Source organism: Siphateles boraxobius, unplaced genomic scaffold (assembly GCF_051911475.1).
Source record: "Siphateles boraxobius isolate OS27281-9 unplaced genomic scaffold, OSU_SipBor_1 9, whole genome shotgun sequence".
Lineage (NCBI taxonomy): Eukaryota > Metazoa > Chordata > Actinopteri > Cypriniformes > Leuciscidae > Siphateles > Siphateles boraxobius.
Window position 1 is genome coordinate 6,073,729 of NW_027509219.1, and position 15,111 is coordinate 6,088,839.

General features: G+C 43.0%; 1 long non-coding RNA gene across 1 annotated transcript; it reads right to left on the minus strand.

Moving 5' to 3' along the window:
• Nucleotides 1-1,589: 1,589 nt before the first annotated feature.
• LOC143732127 (uncharacterized) lies at nt 1,590-3,266 on the minus strand. The gene is made up of 3 exons (XR_013201053.1): nt 3,251-3,266; nt 2,852-3,037; nt 1,590-1,651 (listed from the first exon to the last, which is right to left on the minus strand). It is a non-coding gene; the product is annotated as an uncharacterized LOC143732127 (long non-coding RNA).
• Between the last annotated feature and the right edge of the window lie 11,845 nt (nt 3,267-15,111).

Genomic DNA, 15,111 nt, shown 5'->3' on the forward strand with positions numbered 1-15,111 from the left:
CCATAGGCAAAGCAACACTAGTGTTATTGTGCATACTTATTATTAGTGGTGCTTGCCATAGGCAAAGCAACACTAGTGTTATTGTGCATACTTATTATTCTTATTCTTATTCTTATTAGTGGTGCTTGTCATAGGCAAAGCAACACTAGTGTTATTGTGCATACTTATTAGTGGTGCTTGCTGAAAGCAAGGTAACACTATTGTTATTGTCCATACTTATTATTCTTTTTCTTTTTCTTTTCAGTGGTGCTTGCTGAATGGTGTGCTATGACTTTTATAAGGGATCGGGGGTACGATGTTCGCCCCAGGGGCGAAAAACCGGCCGAAAAATCCCATAGTCTTAACATTGCGTCAAACTTTGACGAGTCGTAGGTCGGAACGAGGATGTCGCAGAAACGTGTAATTTACCACATTTGAAGAGGCTGACAGGCTCACACAATGGGGTAAAAGTAGCACCCCTGGGGGCAGGAGCGGCCCAAAGTTGCCCCATTGACTTACTATGGTGTACACCATAGAAACCGCTTATATATTGAACATAACTCTGGATCACAGTGTCATAGAGACAAAGGGGCAGGCTCATTTTACTCAGACGGCCAATCAGTCTCTCAGGATCATTGTGAAGCTATCAAGCCATGCCCTAGCAACCATTTAGAGCTCCTTAGCAACAAGTTCCATAGACTTCCATTGAAACAGATCAAAGGGATATCTCAGGATATAAGAGTCATAGAAACATGAGGGTGGGCTCGTTTGATTCGGGGCAGCAAACAGCCAATCCTGAATCACCTCAACACATCCTAACCCCTCCCTAGCAACCATTGTCAAGCACCTTAGCAACAAAAATCCAAAGAGGGATATCTTCCATTCTGAATGTCACAAAGGCGTGGGAGTTGGTTTATATCATTCATACTGACAAGAAGCCTTTGGAGTTTCATGATTGGCAGCTGCCAAGCCACTCCCTAGCAACCAAACAGAGTACCCTAGCAACCATTTCGCAAGACCTATATCTCTGCATCAAAACATCGTATAGAGATGGGGGTTGGTTTATACATTCACATTGACTTTGGAGCTTCATGATTGAAAGCTGCCAAGCCACTCCCTAGCAACTAAACAGAGTACCCTAGCAACCGTTTTGCAAGACCAATATCTCTGCATCAGAACATCATATAGAGATGGGGGTTGGCTCTTTTGACTCATGCTAGCAAACAGGACTTGCTACATGCTACACATGCTAGCAGTGAATAGCTACATGCTAATATTGATTAGCTAAGTGCTAAATCATGCCAATAAAATGCTACAAACTCAACAGTAACCATCTTTGACAACTACCAACAACCTAGTAACACCATAGCAACCACCCAGATTACCCTAGCAACACCCTAGCAACCACCCAGAACACCCTAGCAACTGCCTAGCAACACCCTAGCAACCACCAGAACACCCTAGCAACCACCTAGCAACACCATAGCAACCACCCAGAATACCCTAGCAACCGCCTAGCAACACCCGAGCAACCACCCAGAACACTCTAGCAACCGCCCAGCAACCACCCAGAATACCCTAGCAACCGCCTAGCAACACCATTGCAACCACCCAGAACACCATTGCAAACCCCTAGCAACACCCTAGCAACCATCCAGAATACCCTAGCAACCTCCTAGCAACACCATAGCAACTACCCTAGCAACACCCTAGCAACTGCCTGGCAACACCCTAGCAACCACCCAGAACACCCTAGCAACCGCCTAGCAACACCATAGCAACCACCCAGAATACCCTGGCAACCGCCTAGCAACGCCCTAGCAACCGAGTGGCGAGTTTTGCCACTGCAAGCACCACTTCACATTTTCTTCCGGAAATGTACATTCTAGTTCTTATTAGTGGTGCTTGCTGAAAGCAAGGAAACACTATTGTTACTGTCCATACTTATTATTCTTTTTCTTTTTCTTATTATTATTCTTCTGGCCACTTTTTGACGCGCTACTCCTCCCGCAGTTTTTGTCACAGACCCACGAATGAGGCGTCAAAACGTGCGGCCTGTTCGGGAATGGTGTACTATGACTTTTATAAGGGATCGGGGGTACGATGTTCGCCCCAGGGGCGAAAAACCGGCCGAAAAATCCCATAGACTTAACGTTGTGTCAAACTTTGACGAGTCGTAGGTCGGAACGAGGATATCGCAGAAACGTGTAATTTACCACATTTGAAGAGGCTGACAGGCTCTGTAAGAACATACCACACAATGGGGTAAAAGTTGCACTCCTGGGGGGCAGGAGCTGCCCAAAGTTTCCCCATTGACTTACTATGGTGTAGGACGGCCCATGAAATGGGCCGTCCTACACCATAGAAACCGCTTTTATATTGAACATAACTCTGGATCACAGTGTCATAGAGACAAGGGGGCGGGCTCATTTTACTCAGACAACCAATCAGTCAAACGGTTGGTTTATATCATTCATACTGACAAGCAGCCTTTGGAGTTTCATCATTGGCAGCTGCCAAGCCACTCCCTAGCAACCAAACAGAGTACCCTAGCAACCATTTTGAAAGACCTACATCAGAACATCGTATAGAGATGGGGGTTGGGTCTTTTGACTCATGCTAGCACACAGGACTTTCAACATGCTAAACATGCTAGCTGTGAATAGCTACATGCTAATATTGATTAGCTAAGTGCTAAATCATGCCATGAACATTATAAAAACTCTATAGTAACCAAATGTGAACACTACCAACCACCTGTTAACGCCATAGCAACCATCCAGAATACCATAGCAACCACCTAAAACACCCTAGCAACCACCCAAAACACCCTAGCAACCTCCTAGCAACACCATAGCAACCGCCTAGCAACACCCTAGCAACCGCCTAGCAACACCCTAGCAACCACCCAGAATACCCTAGCAACCACCTAGCAACACCCTAGCAACCACTCAGAACACCCTAGCAACCGCTTAGCAATCCCCAAGCAACCACCCAGAACACCCTAGCAACCACCTAGCAACCACCCAGAACACCCTAGCAACCACCTAGCAACACCCTAGCAACTGGCTAGCAACCACCCAGAACACTTTAGCAACACCCTAGCAACCAATAGAACACCCTAGCAACCACATAGCAACCACCCAGAACACCCTAGCAACACCCTAGCAACCACCCAGAACACCCTAGCAACCATCCAGAACACCTTAGCAACACCCTAGCAACCGCCTAGCAACACCCTAGCAACCACCCAGAACACCCTAGCAACCACCTAGCAACCATCCAGAACACCTTAGCAACACCCTAGCAACCAATAGAACACCCTAGCAACCACATAGCAACCACCCAGAACACCCTAGCAACACCCTAGCAACCACCCAGAACACCCTAGCAACCATCCAGAACACCTTAGCAACCACCAGAACACCCTAGCAACCGCCTAGCAACACCATAGCAACCACCCAGAATACCCTGGCAACCGCCTAGCAACGCCCTAGCAACCGAGTGGCGAGTTTTGCCACTGCAAGCACCACTTCACATTTTCTTATGGAAATGTACATTCTAGTTAGTGGTGCTTGCCTATGGCAAAGCAACACTAGTGTTATTGTGCATACTTATTAGTGGTGCTTGCCTATGGCAAAGCAACACTATTGTTATCTCACATACTTATTATTCTTATTCTTCTTATTCTTATTCTTCTGGCCACTTTTTGACGCGCTACTCCTCCCGCAGTTTTTGTCACAGACCCACGAATGAGGCGTCAAAACGTGCGGCCTGTTCGGGAATGGTGTGCTATGACTTTTATAAGGGATCGGGGGTACGATGTTCGCCCCAGGGGCGAAAAACCGGCCGAAAAATCCCATAGACTTAACATTGCGTCAAACTTTGACGAGTCGTAGCTCGGAACGAGGATGTCGCAGAAACGTGTAATTTACCACATTTGAAGAGGCTGACAGACTCTGTAAGAACATACCACACAATGGGGTAAAAGTTGCACCCCTGGGGGGCAGGAGCTGCCCAAAGTTTCCCCATTGACTTACTATGGTGTAGGACGGCCCATGAAATGGGCCGTCCTACACCATAGAAACCGCTTTTATATTGAACATAACTCTGGATCACAGTGTCGTAGAGACAAAGGGGCGGGCTCATTTTACTCAGACAACCAATCAGTCTCTCAGGATCATTGTGAAGCTATCAAGCCACGCCCTAGCAACCATTTAGAGCACCTTAGCAACAACTCCCATAGACTTCCATTGAAAGAGATCGAAGGGATATCTCTGGACTGAATTGTCATAGAAACATGAGGGTGGTCTCGTTTGACTCGGGGCAGCAAACAGCCAATCATGAATCACCTCAACACTTCCTAGCCACGCCCTAGCAACCATTGTCGAGCACCTTAGCAACCAAAATCCAAAGAGGGATATCTTCCATTCTGAATGTCACAGAGGCGTGGGAGTTGGTTTATATCATTCATACTGACAAGCAGCCTTTGGAGTTTCATGATTGGCAGCTGCCAAGCCACTCCCTAGCAACCAAACAGAGTACCCTAGCAACCATTTTGCAAGACCTATATCTCTGCATCAAAACATCGTATAGAGATGGGGGTTGGTTTATACATTCACATTGACTTTGGAGCTTCATGATTGGCAGCTGCCAAGCCACTCCCTAGCAACCAAACATAGTACCCTAGCAACCGTTTTGCAAGTCCTATATCTCTGCATCAAAACATCGTATAGAGATGGGGGTTGGCTCTTTTTACTCATGCTAGCAAACAGGACTTGCTACATGCTAAACATGCTAGCAGTGAATAGCTACATGCTAATATTGATTAGCTAAGTGCTAAATCATGCCAATAAAATGCTACAAACTCAACAGTAACCATCTTTGACAACTACCAACCACCTAGTAACACCATAGCAACCACCAAAATTACCCTAGCAACACCCTAGCAACCACCCAGAACACCCTAGCAACTGCCTAGCAACGCCCTAGCAACCACCCAGAACACCCTAGCAACCGCCTAGCAACCACCCAGGATACCCTAGCAACCGCCTAGCAACACCCTAGCAACCACTCAGAACACCCTAGCAACCACCTAGCAACACCCTAGCAACCACCCAAAATACCCTAGCAACCGCCTAGCAACACCCTGGCAACCATCCAGAATACCCTAGCAACCGCCTAGCAACACCCAGGCAACCACCCAGAACACCCTAGCAACCGCCTAGCAACGCCCTAGCAACCACCCAGAATACCCTAGCAACCGCCTAGCAACGCCCTAGCAACCACCCAGAATACCCTAGCAACCGCCTAGCAACACCATAGCAACCACCCAGAACACCCTAGCAACCACCTAGCAACCACCCAGAACACCCTAGCAATGCCCTAGCAACCACCCAAAATACCCTAGCAACCAACCAGAACACCCTAGCAACCACCCAGAATACCCTAGCAACCACCCAAAACACCCTAGCAACCACTCAGAACACCTTAGCAATGCCCTAGCAACCACCTGAACAACATGAATAAGCCATATCTCAGCACCAGAACATAGTACAGACATGTTTGTTGCCTAGTATGCAATCATGTACCACACCCTAGCAACCGAGTGGCGAGTTTTGCCACTGCAAGCACCACTTCACATTTTCTTCTGGAAATGTACATTCTAGTTATTCTTCTTATTCTTATTCTTCTGGCCACTTTTTGACGCGCTACTCCTCCCGCAGTTTTTGTCACAGACCCACGAATGAGGCGTCAAAACGTGCGGCCTGTTCGGGAATGGTGTGCTATGACTTTTATAAGGGATCGGGGCTACGATGTTCGCCCCAGGGGCGAAAAACCGGCCGAAAAATCCCATAGACTTAACATTGCGTCAAACTTTGACGAGTTTTTACTCATTTTACTCAGACAACCAATCAGTCTCTCAGGATCATTGTGAAGCTATCAAGCCACGCCCTAGCAACCATTTAGAGCACCTTAGCAACAACTCCCATAGACTTCCATTGAAAGAGATCGAATGGATATCTCTGGACTGAATTGTCATAGAAACATGAGGGTGGTCTCGTTTGACTCGGGGCAGCAAACAGCCAATCATGAATCACCTCAACACTTCAGAATCAGAATCAGAATCAGAAAGAGCTTTATTGCCAAGTGTGCTTGCACACACAAGGAATTTGTTTTGGTACTGAGGCTTCCAGTGGACATATACAAATACAACATGAAACATAATACTACAAATTATAAGAATAAAAAATAAAAATATAAATATATGAGAATAAAACTATCACAGTTGGGTTTAGTCAGAATAGACATTTTCAGATTTACAGATTATGAACCTATTTACAGTGTTTTGAATATTATAAATAAACAAATCTACATATAAGTATCACCTGTGTTGTGGGATATTGCACTAAACAGTGGGAGTATTGCACTTACAGGCATATGCCTTGGGAGGAGTGTTAACTGTTCAGGAGGGAAATGGCCTGTGGGAAGAAACTGTTCCTGTGCCGAGATGTTCTTGTGGCCAGTGATCTGAGTCTCCGTCTTGACGGTAACAGTTCAAACAGGTGGTGTCCAGGGTGAGTGGAGTCTGTGATGATTTTACCTGCTCTCTTCCTAGCCAACCACCTAGTAACACAATAGCAACCATCCAGAATACCATAGCAACCACCTAAAACACCCTAGCAACCACCCAAAACACCCTAGCAACCGCCTAGCAACACCATAGCAACCACCCAGAATACCCTAGCAACCGCCTAGCAACACCCTAGCAACCGCCCAAAACACCCTAGCAACCACCTAGCAACACCCTAGCAACCACCCAGAACACCCTAGCAACCGCCTAGCAACACCCTAGCAACCACCCAGAACACCCTAGCAACCACCAGAACACCCAAGCAACCGCCTAGCAACACCCTAGCAATCACCTAGAATACCCTAGCAACCACCTAACAACACCCTAGCAACCACCCAGAATACCCTAGCAACCTCCTAGCAACACCATAGCAACTACCCTAGCAACACCCTAGCAACTGCCTAGCAACACCCTAGCAACCACCCAGAACACCCTAGCAACCGCCTAGCAACACCATAGCAACCACCCAGAACACCCTAGCAACCACCTAGCAACCACCCAGATCACCCTAGCAACCACCCAGATCACCCTAGCAACCACCAGAACACCCTAGCAACCACCAGAACACCCTAGCAACCGCCTAGCAACACCCTAGCAACCACCCAGAATACCCTAGCAACCGCCTAGCAACACCATAGCAACCGCCTAGCAACACCCTAGCAACCACCCGGAATACCCTAGCAACCTCCTAGCAACACCATTTTTGACTTTTATAAGGGATCGGGGGTACGATGTTTGGCGAAAAACCGTCCGAAAAATCCCATAGACTTAACACGACCAGAAGTGTGGCACAGGTAATAGCAAACCAAATCATCCTTAACTGGGACGCACCAACTAAAATTGAATCTGATCAGAGAAATAAATTTACAAGGAGGGTGTGAACAGAAATATCACAGCCTTTTGCATGTCACAAGAGATCTGCACACGTCTGAATGACACCACACAAAAGTAAATGCTAAGCAGGCAACACCGAAACGGGTGAACTAATCTCTGCCCACAGATCTGACTGTAAAGAGAGCAACTTTGAAATAAAGCCATGGGCATCGACCTATTTGATTTTATAAAAATATGAGTGAGAAAACCTCTGGTTGAACCAGAATATTTCCCCAGCAGAACTGGGAGCTCCAATGCTCATGACACAGCAGACTGTGAAGGCTGCACTGCAGAAGCAGCTTTTAGGTGTCACACACTGCATTGAATGGACATGATGATGGAGAAAGGAGAAGAATTCAACATGTCTGAATTTGAAACTGTTGAAAACATCAGAATTAACTGTGGTCCTCTATGCATTTGTTTCTGTCTCAGGTTTACTTCAGCAAATTCCTTGGAGGACGGATGCCAGGATGGGCCGGACCCAACCTGCATCAGAGCCAGGACAGCGGGATTGTTAGAACATAACCTGAGACTCGGGAGATGGGTGAAAAGACACTTCAAGAGGCCATTAACATCTCACAATAGCACATCACTATATAAGCATGGCCTCCCAGTATAGAACTGGAACTAAATTTACAACACAATTGTTATAGATTAGATTCCACCCATCTCCTAGACATGAACACTGAACACACTCCTCCATCATTACACCCTCACATCATCATCACCTGGAATAGATCAAGTCAATCCAGGCTGAACACTACACATCATAAGAAGATAAAGATGACATAGAGTCCAAAAGTGTCACTTCACTAAAGACCTATTGTACATCTTCACACTAACAGATCCGGATAGCTTCACACACATGGGATGGTAAAGCTGATCCAATGATGACAGTCTAACAGAGTATCATATCATATCATACACTATTCGCCAACTCATGGGAAAACACTGTAATATACATTTGAATGGCCACAGTCACAAATCGGTGATGCAAATTATAAGCAGAGACAGACCTGCTATTCAATTTCAGAATGTTTACATTTTCTGATTGTTGTTAGGGTGGTTGGAAAATCAGAGGGCCCCTGATTTCTCAACATACTGTGGCGAGTGGGACTTTTTTCCCTCTTCTGCTCTCTCACCCTTGGGGGGCGTGGAACACCTTTTAACCTGTTTAACGTCTTAAATTTTAATGAAAACACCGACTACGCCACCCAGGGAATTTCACCCTGGGAAATAGAATTAGACTGGTTCAATAATTAACCCTCCAAATTTACAGGAAGCACACAGGTTCGGTTAATGCACGAAGCCAGAGACGTAGTTCCAGTAAAACAACAATCATTTTATTTATATTGTTAAAATAAACATCATATATAGAGTAACATTCACACTAAAATGAAGAAAATAAAGAAAATAAAGAAAAAAAGGGAGTGCTGAGGCCTTACCAGTGGAGGAAACCGGGTAAAAGGTGTGGGATCTCAGGGGTTAAGGATTCCCTAATCACACGTACACACAAAAATAACCAAAACTCAAAATACACCAAAAAAAAGGGAAAACACAGCACACAGGAGGAGACACCACCACCGAGGACACCGACGCCACCACTTCCGGCACTCAGCACTAAAAGAAGAACATTCGGTTAATAAAGACAGAAAATCAAAAAATAACCCATAAAATCAATGAAAACATCAAAAAGAGAATCTTCTTTATATACACTTCAACCAAAGAAATATAAAGTAATCAAAAATTACTTATTCATAATCAAACAACAACAAAAAAACCTCACACACACACACACACGAATAAACACAGAAGAGACAGAAGCGGCGAAGTTATAGTCTGTGTCACAGTCAATGAAATACAGACTGGTCAAACCCCCAGTGCGCGACGAATCCCGCGCTGTAAAGTGCATCAAGGCATCCAGAACCCGGACCTCATGTAGCTTTTCCCTATTAACAGTCTGTCATTGAACAGAAATCAGTTGAGACAAACAGCAATCCGGACAAACAGCTACACGGAGCCTACAATAAAACAACCCATTACTTTACATTCAGTCATGCAGATTTTTAAAGAGAACAAATTCGACCTACCAGCAGCCCAATGCAACCCGGTTCCGTTACAGGACAATTCGAGTTTATGACAGGAGAAACACTGCAAAAGACGACAGGAGAAACACTGCAAAAGATGTCGCACAGACGCACACACTGTAATGCCCATTGCAACACTAACGAGGCTTCTAGAAAATGAGAAAGCTAGCCACGCTTTATTACCTGTCCGATAACTGCAACTGCACCACGAACGCGAGACGGCCCACAGCGGAAGTGCGCCTCTGATGACAAAGACGTAGAATGTCACGAGGGCCCACCCTCTAGCCATATAGCATGCAGTTCCGTCCTGATTGGTCCAGAGAGTGTGAACAACACCACTGCAATCAATCAACCTGCTACAATACCACTAATAACAAAAACATCATAAAAAACGGATAGATCTGAAGTGTGAGTGCTTCAATCAATTACAAAATTTACAATTTAACCTGTCACCGACTGTGACATAGCCAGATCACACACTCTCTCTCTCTCTCTCTCTCTCTCTCTCTCTATCTCTCTCTCTCTCTCTCTCTCTCTCACACACACACACACACACACACACACACACACACACACACACACACACACACACACACACACACTTTTGCAAGGAATGAACTATCTACATCATTGTATGACTAAGCATGTCCCAAGTCACTTCTTATGTCTGCATAAGTGGCTTGCCTTAGAAGATTCCTGAACAAAAATAGTGATATATATATATGTGTATTGATTATGCATAGAATCTATTTGATTGTTTAGATTACACTGACCTCTTGCTGCGTTTCCTTTACAGTAAATGATTCAGACCAAGAATATTTATAATTTCACTCCCATTTAACTTCATCACAGTGGTAATGGAGAATTGGATATTTAAAATGAGATCACCTTACCATTCAGGACCTTTAGAAACATTTGAGACCAGATGTACCAATCGCACTTCCTGACATGAACCCATCCATTGTTTTGTTTTTCATTTTGTTGCATTATGTGTTCGTATGTATTTCCTCACGTTTTAAAGTCCATAAGTGCTCAATCCTGAAGTGGACATTTAAGATGATTTTCAGGTGTCTCACACAAAGCAGTGTGGAACCAAGGAGAACTCCTTCACCCATCGAGGTCTGCCCAGACAACCGCACCGCTGAAGGTGATAGGATTGGTCAAGAAGGGTCAGATTATCATCATGGGGAAGGTGCCAGAGAAGCAGAAGTTTCTCTAAGAAGGAATGACATCGACTGAATAAATCACAAAGGTCCAGATTGACTCTATGAACTTTGCTCACATTTTAGGCTGAAACGCAAGAAGAAAACCTGAATGCATTCATCCACCTGCTGAACTCAAGCTACATACACCTGGTGAGACCAGGCGTTCTGCAGGTGAACACAGCCCGCTGAAGCAAAAGACATTTTTGAGTTACGTCTCAAGGATTACAACAACCGTCTTACTGTGACCACGTAAGTGTTCATCTGAATTTGACCCACGTGGTCAAGAGGCCAATCTGTAAGACTGGATAAACTGGAAGGACTTTAAGAGAGGGCCACTCTCTGAGAAAACAAAGGAAATTAACATTTGAACTCCCCCTCATACACTATTCAGAGGAAGTCTCACCTCCCTCATCCTAATCTACATTTCTCTCCCCCATTCTTCATCCTGGCAGAGATCTCCCAAACTCACACAAGAATCTAAATGGTTTAATGTGAATGATTATCATCAAGGTTTATATATGTTTGGTATTATTTGAAATGTCTCGGTGCGACTGGTACAAATGTCGCATTGCCAAAGAAGTAAACCAAAAGGTAATAAGGTTCTTAGAAAGTTTAGAAATATCTTCCACACTGGAGGGTGTGTCTTTAAGTTAACACCTTCTGACCATTTGAATGAATGCTAATTTTTCACTGCTAGCAAATGGTGACTTACAGGTAAAATTCCAATGTGGATGATGTTTAGATTTGAAATGAGGTCTGGGTATATAATGAAACACAGCGAGAGCTCGGGGCTCTTTTTCTGTATCCAGATCAGCCCGTGAGGTCGAGAGCCGAGTCTCTCTGCCTCACGTATTTCTTGTCGGGTATTTTCCTCTTTGTTCTAGAGCATTTGATGTTTTGCATTGATTACCTTGGAATTGATTATGGATTTGTAATGAAACATTTACCTGACATATTAAATTGTGATATTTGATTATTCTAATTGACTTTGACATTATATTCATTCAAGAGTTTAAAAGAATAGTTAAACATTCGCTCACATTTAATGATGCACAGATATCATTAAAGCCTTTTTTCATTTATGGAGTCAGATGAAATAACGAGTTAATACATATGAGAAAATGTATTGCATTTAACCAAAAATACTTCGCCGCGAGAAAAGACAGTAACACGCAAAGACCTTCACCGCTAATTCGAATACCACCATTGGATCGAGTTAGACTCGTTAGTGTTACAGTGGTGAGCCTGCTGTGTTCATATGCTAATAGGGTAATTAGCCACAATAGGCTAGCGGCATACTGTTTAATGCCTGTGAAACACAACAAATTATTTGGTTTGTGGGTTTTAAAAAGAAATGTTACCTTTCCATACTGTTGCTAAATTGTTAGTTTGTTAAATAATGATCTTGAAAATTGTGGATTTAATTGTTTACTGGAGGTTAAAGAGGTACATTTTTAGTGCATTCTTTCCACTGTTACCCATGCAGCGGGGGATAAATAAGCACGCTAATGCCTTAATGCCTCTAATTTAAAGTAATACAAGTTGATCAATGTTTACATGCAATTCATGCAGTTTTATTCTACATACTGATAATGTTACAAATGTTTTTATAAAACGTGAATTAGAAATGTGTTTTTTTTATGAAGGATGTAATTTCTGATGTAAATGTACTTTTGATACTGGAGAGAAATTCATATAGTTTTGATACCTGAGAAGAAACATAAGAGCTGTTGTACAATGAGAGAGAGAGATTTTGATATTGCATTATAGGTGTACTGAAATATTATCTAATTTTATTTTAGCCTGTAGCATTCCATTTATTCACTGAATGGTAATTGAGAGAAATGATTTGGCCTTATTTATAGGTCAGGTTTTGGAAAAGAGTTGGAAACATCATGCAGAGATCCTTTCTGCGGAGTGATACAGATCCTCACGTTCCAGACGTTCTCCTAGAGATTCATTAATTCCCAGTCCAGGTGGCTGAACATCAGCCAACCGTGTTTGTGACTCTGACTTTAGATGGATTGCCAGGATCATCTTCATGGTGGTAGGACAAACACTAACACAAACTAAAAAGGGCCCCAACGTTGAAAACGGAATTCTTGTCAATAAAGGCAAGTGGAACCGAGGACGAACTGAGCTCAAAGAAAAAAAGGGTTTTATTTACGTGCGCACTTTCTTATTTTAGTTTGTTATTTTTCATAAATGTGTTCTTATATGTATTTACCAGCCCTGTGTATTCAATACAGTTAATGAAAACTGTCAGTCTGGTGTGGTATTCCTTTTATTGGCATTCAATTCTCAGCCTCTTAACAATTTAGTGTCTTCTGATTCTGGTCCAAATTCATATTATTGATAATATCTAAGACTACTTTAGACTACTACACCTATGTACATTATTACTACCTCGCAATAGGGTTACACCTTCATAAATAGCACACTAGTGTTCTCATTTAAGCATCTCTTCTTGACTGACACAGATCTAGCTTCAATAGTAGGAGAGATCAATATATCAAAGAAAATACAAAAATGATCAGACAGTGCTACGTCCTTAATAACAATCGATGAAATGTTTAGATCCTTACTGATAAGTAAATCTAGAGTGTGTCCACGATTGTGTGTGGATCCGTGTACATGTTGAGTCTGATCAAAAGTATTTAAAACAGTTATGATTTTTTTGCCATATTGGTTTCTACATTATCTATGTGAATATTAAAATCCCCAGCAATAGCAAAACAGTCAAACTCTGACAACCCGGTATCACGCTAAAGCGTGTAATACACACGCTGGTCCACTAGCGGATGCGTGTCAGGGTCACGCTTTGCCTCCTCAAGGCGTGTACATGACACGCATGAATGAAGGTTGAGTACCAGCAGGGGGCAATAATTTCCTCTATACCAACAACTCTCCACGGACCAAAATTCCCGCGTCGTTCAGGTCGGTCAAAGCCATACTTGTATTACGGTGCTGTCATTTAAGAAATCTACGTTGCTATAGCCTAATGTTATATTTGTGTGTATGAAGACTGTGGAGCTTTTTAATCTATGGTGCTGTTAACGTTACTGTGGTCAATAACGTCAATGGAAATTGATATTAATTGGCTAATTAATTAATCACAGAAAGGCTAAAAGCTGCTTTCGATCCTGACATATCGATACTGATGTCGTATCTATTCTAAAGGATAGATCCTCACATAAAACCAGTTATTTTATTCATTCAGAACGAATTTATTTTATTCAGAAATGATGCAATAAATCGATTATACGTGACCGTAAAGGCCTTTACATTGTTACACACACACACACACACACACACACACACACACACACACACACACACACACACACACACACACATATTAGAATTCTTTTAACATTAAACATCTTACCGACCCCATATGTAAAACTTACAATAATTATTCTAGTTTGTGCAATTACATTTAGTTTTTATTGAAAAAAAAGTTCTGTAATTGATGTTAATAAATCTGTCAAAAGAAAATGTCCAAAATTGGGGGTACAACACTGTAACCCTTTAAAAACAATAACCATACACATAACTAATTACAGGCGCATCGAGATGACAAATCACAAAATCTTTTAGTGGTCATGAAAATGTATTCAGATTAAGCATATTAATGATGCATTCACCTCATTTATCACGACACACTGCTTCTGTTCATGAATGCAGTTTACATGCTGAATATGCAATAACAGCAGCATCACAGTTATCTTCTTTATTTTGTTACAGTTATATGTATAATATGACAAATCTAGGAATCTTTGCTGCAAAATAATTAGTAGTTATATGATTCACCTTATGTCAAAATGATTTATGACCCTATGATTGACAGGTGGGCGGGGCTAACCTTTGACCTTCCGGAGGGTGTTCCGGAGGTCCTTTGATGTAGGGATTAACCTTTGACCTTCCGGAGGGGTTGTTCCGGAGGTCCGTTAATGTAGGGATTAACCTTTGACCTATCGATCGATCAAGTTGACAGTTGTCTTTACCCTATTGACCTTTGTATGATATATGAAGTTGCCAGTTGTCTTTGCCAGTTGTCTTTGCCCCATTGATTTTGACCTATTGACCCCGGGGGGAAATAACTTCTTGGTGTGGGAAATCCCCTCCGTGTCGGGGTGAGAAAATAATTTTTCTAATGTCGCATATAGATTAAAATAGATTAGAATTACAAAAGTAAAATCATCTTACCGTTTCACTATGGTGAAGAATTGGATTAAAGTTGACAGTCTCCGCACTGTGTGTGTGCGTCTGTCTGTGAGTGTGTGCGTGTCATCCGATATCCTGGCATTCCTGAGCACGCTATATAAATGGG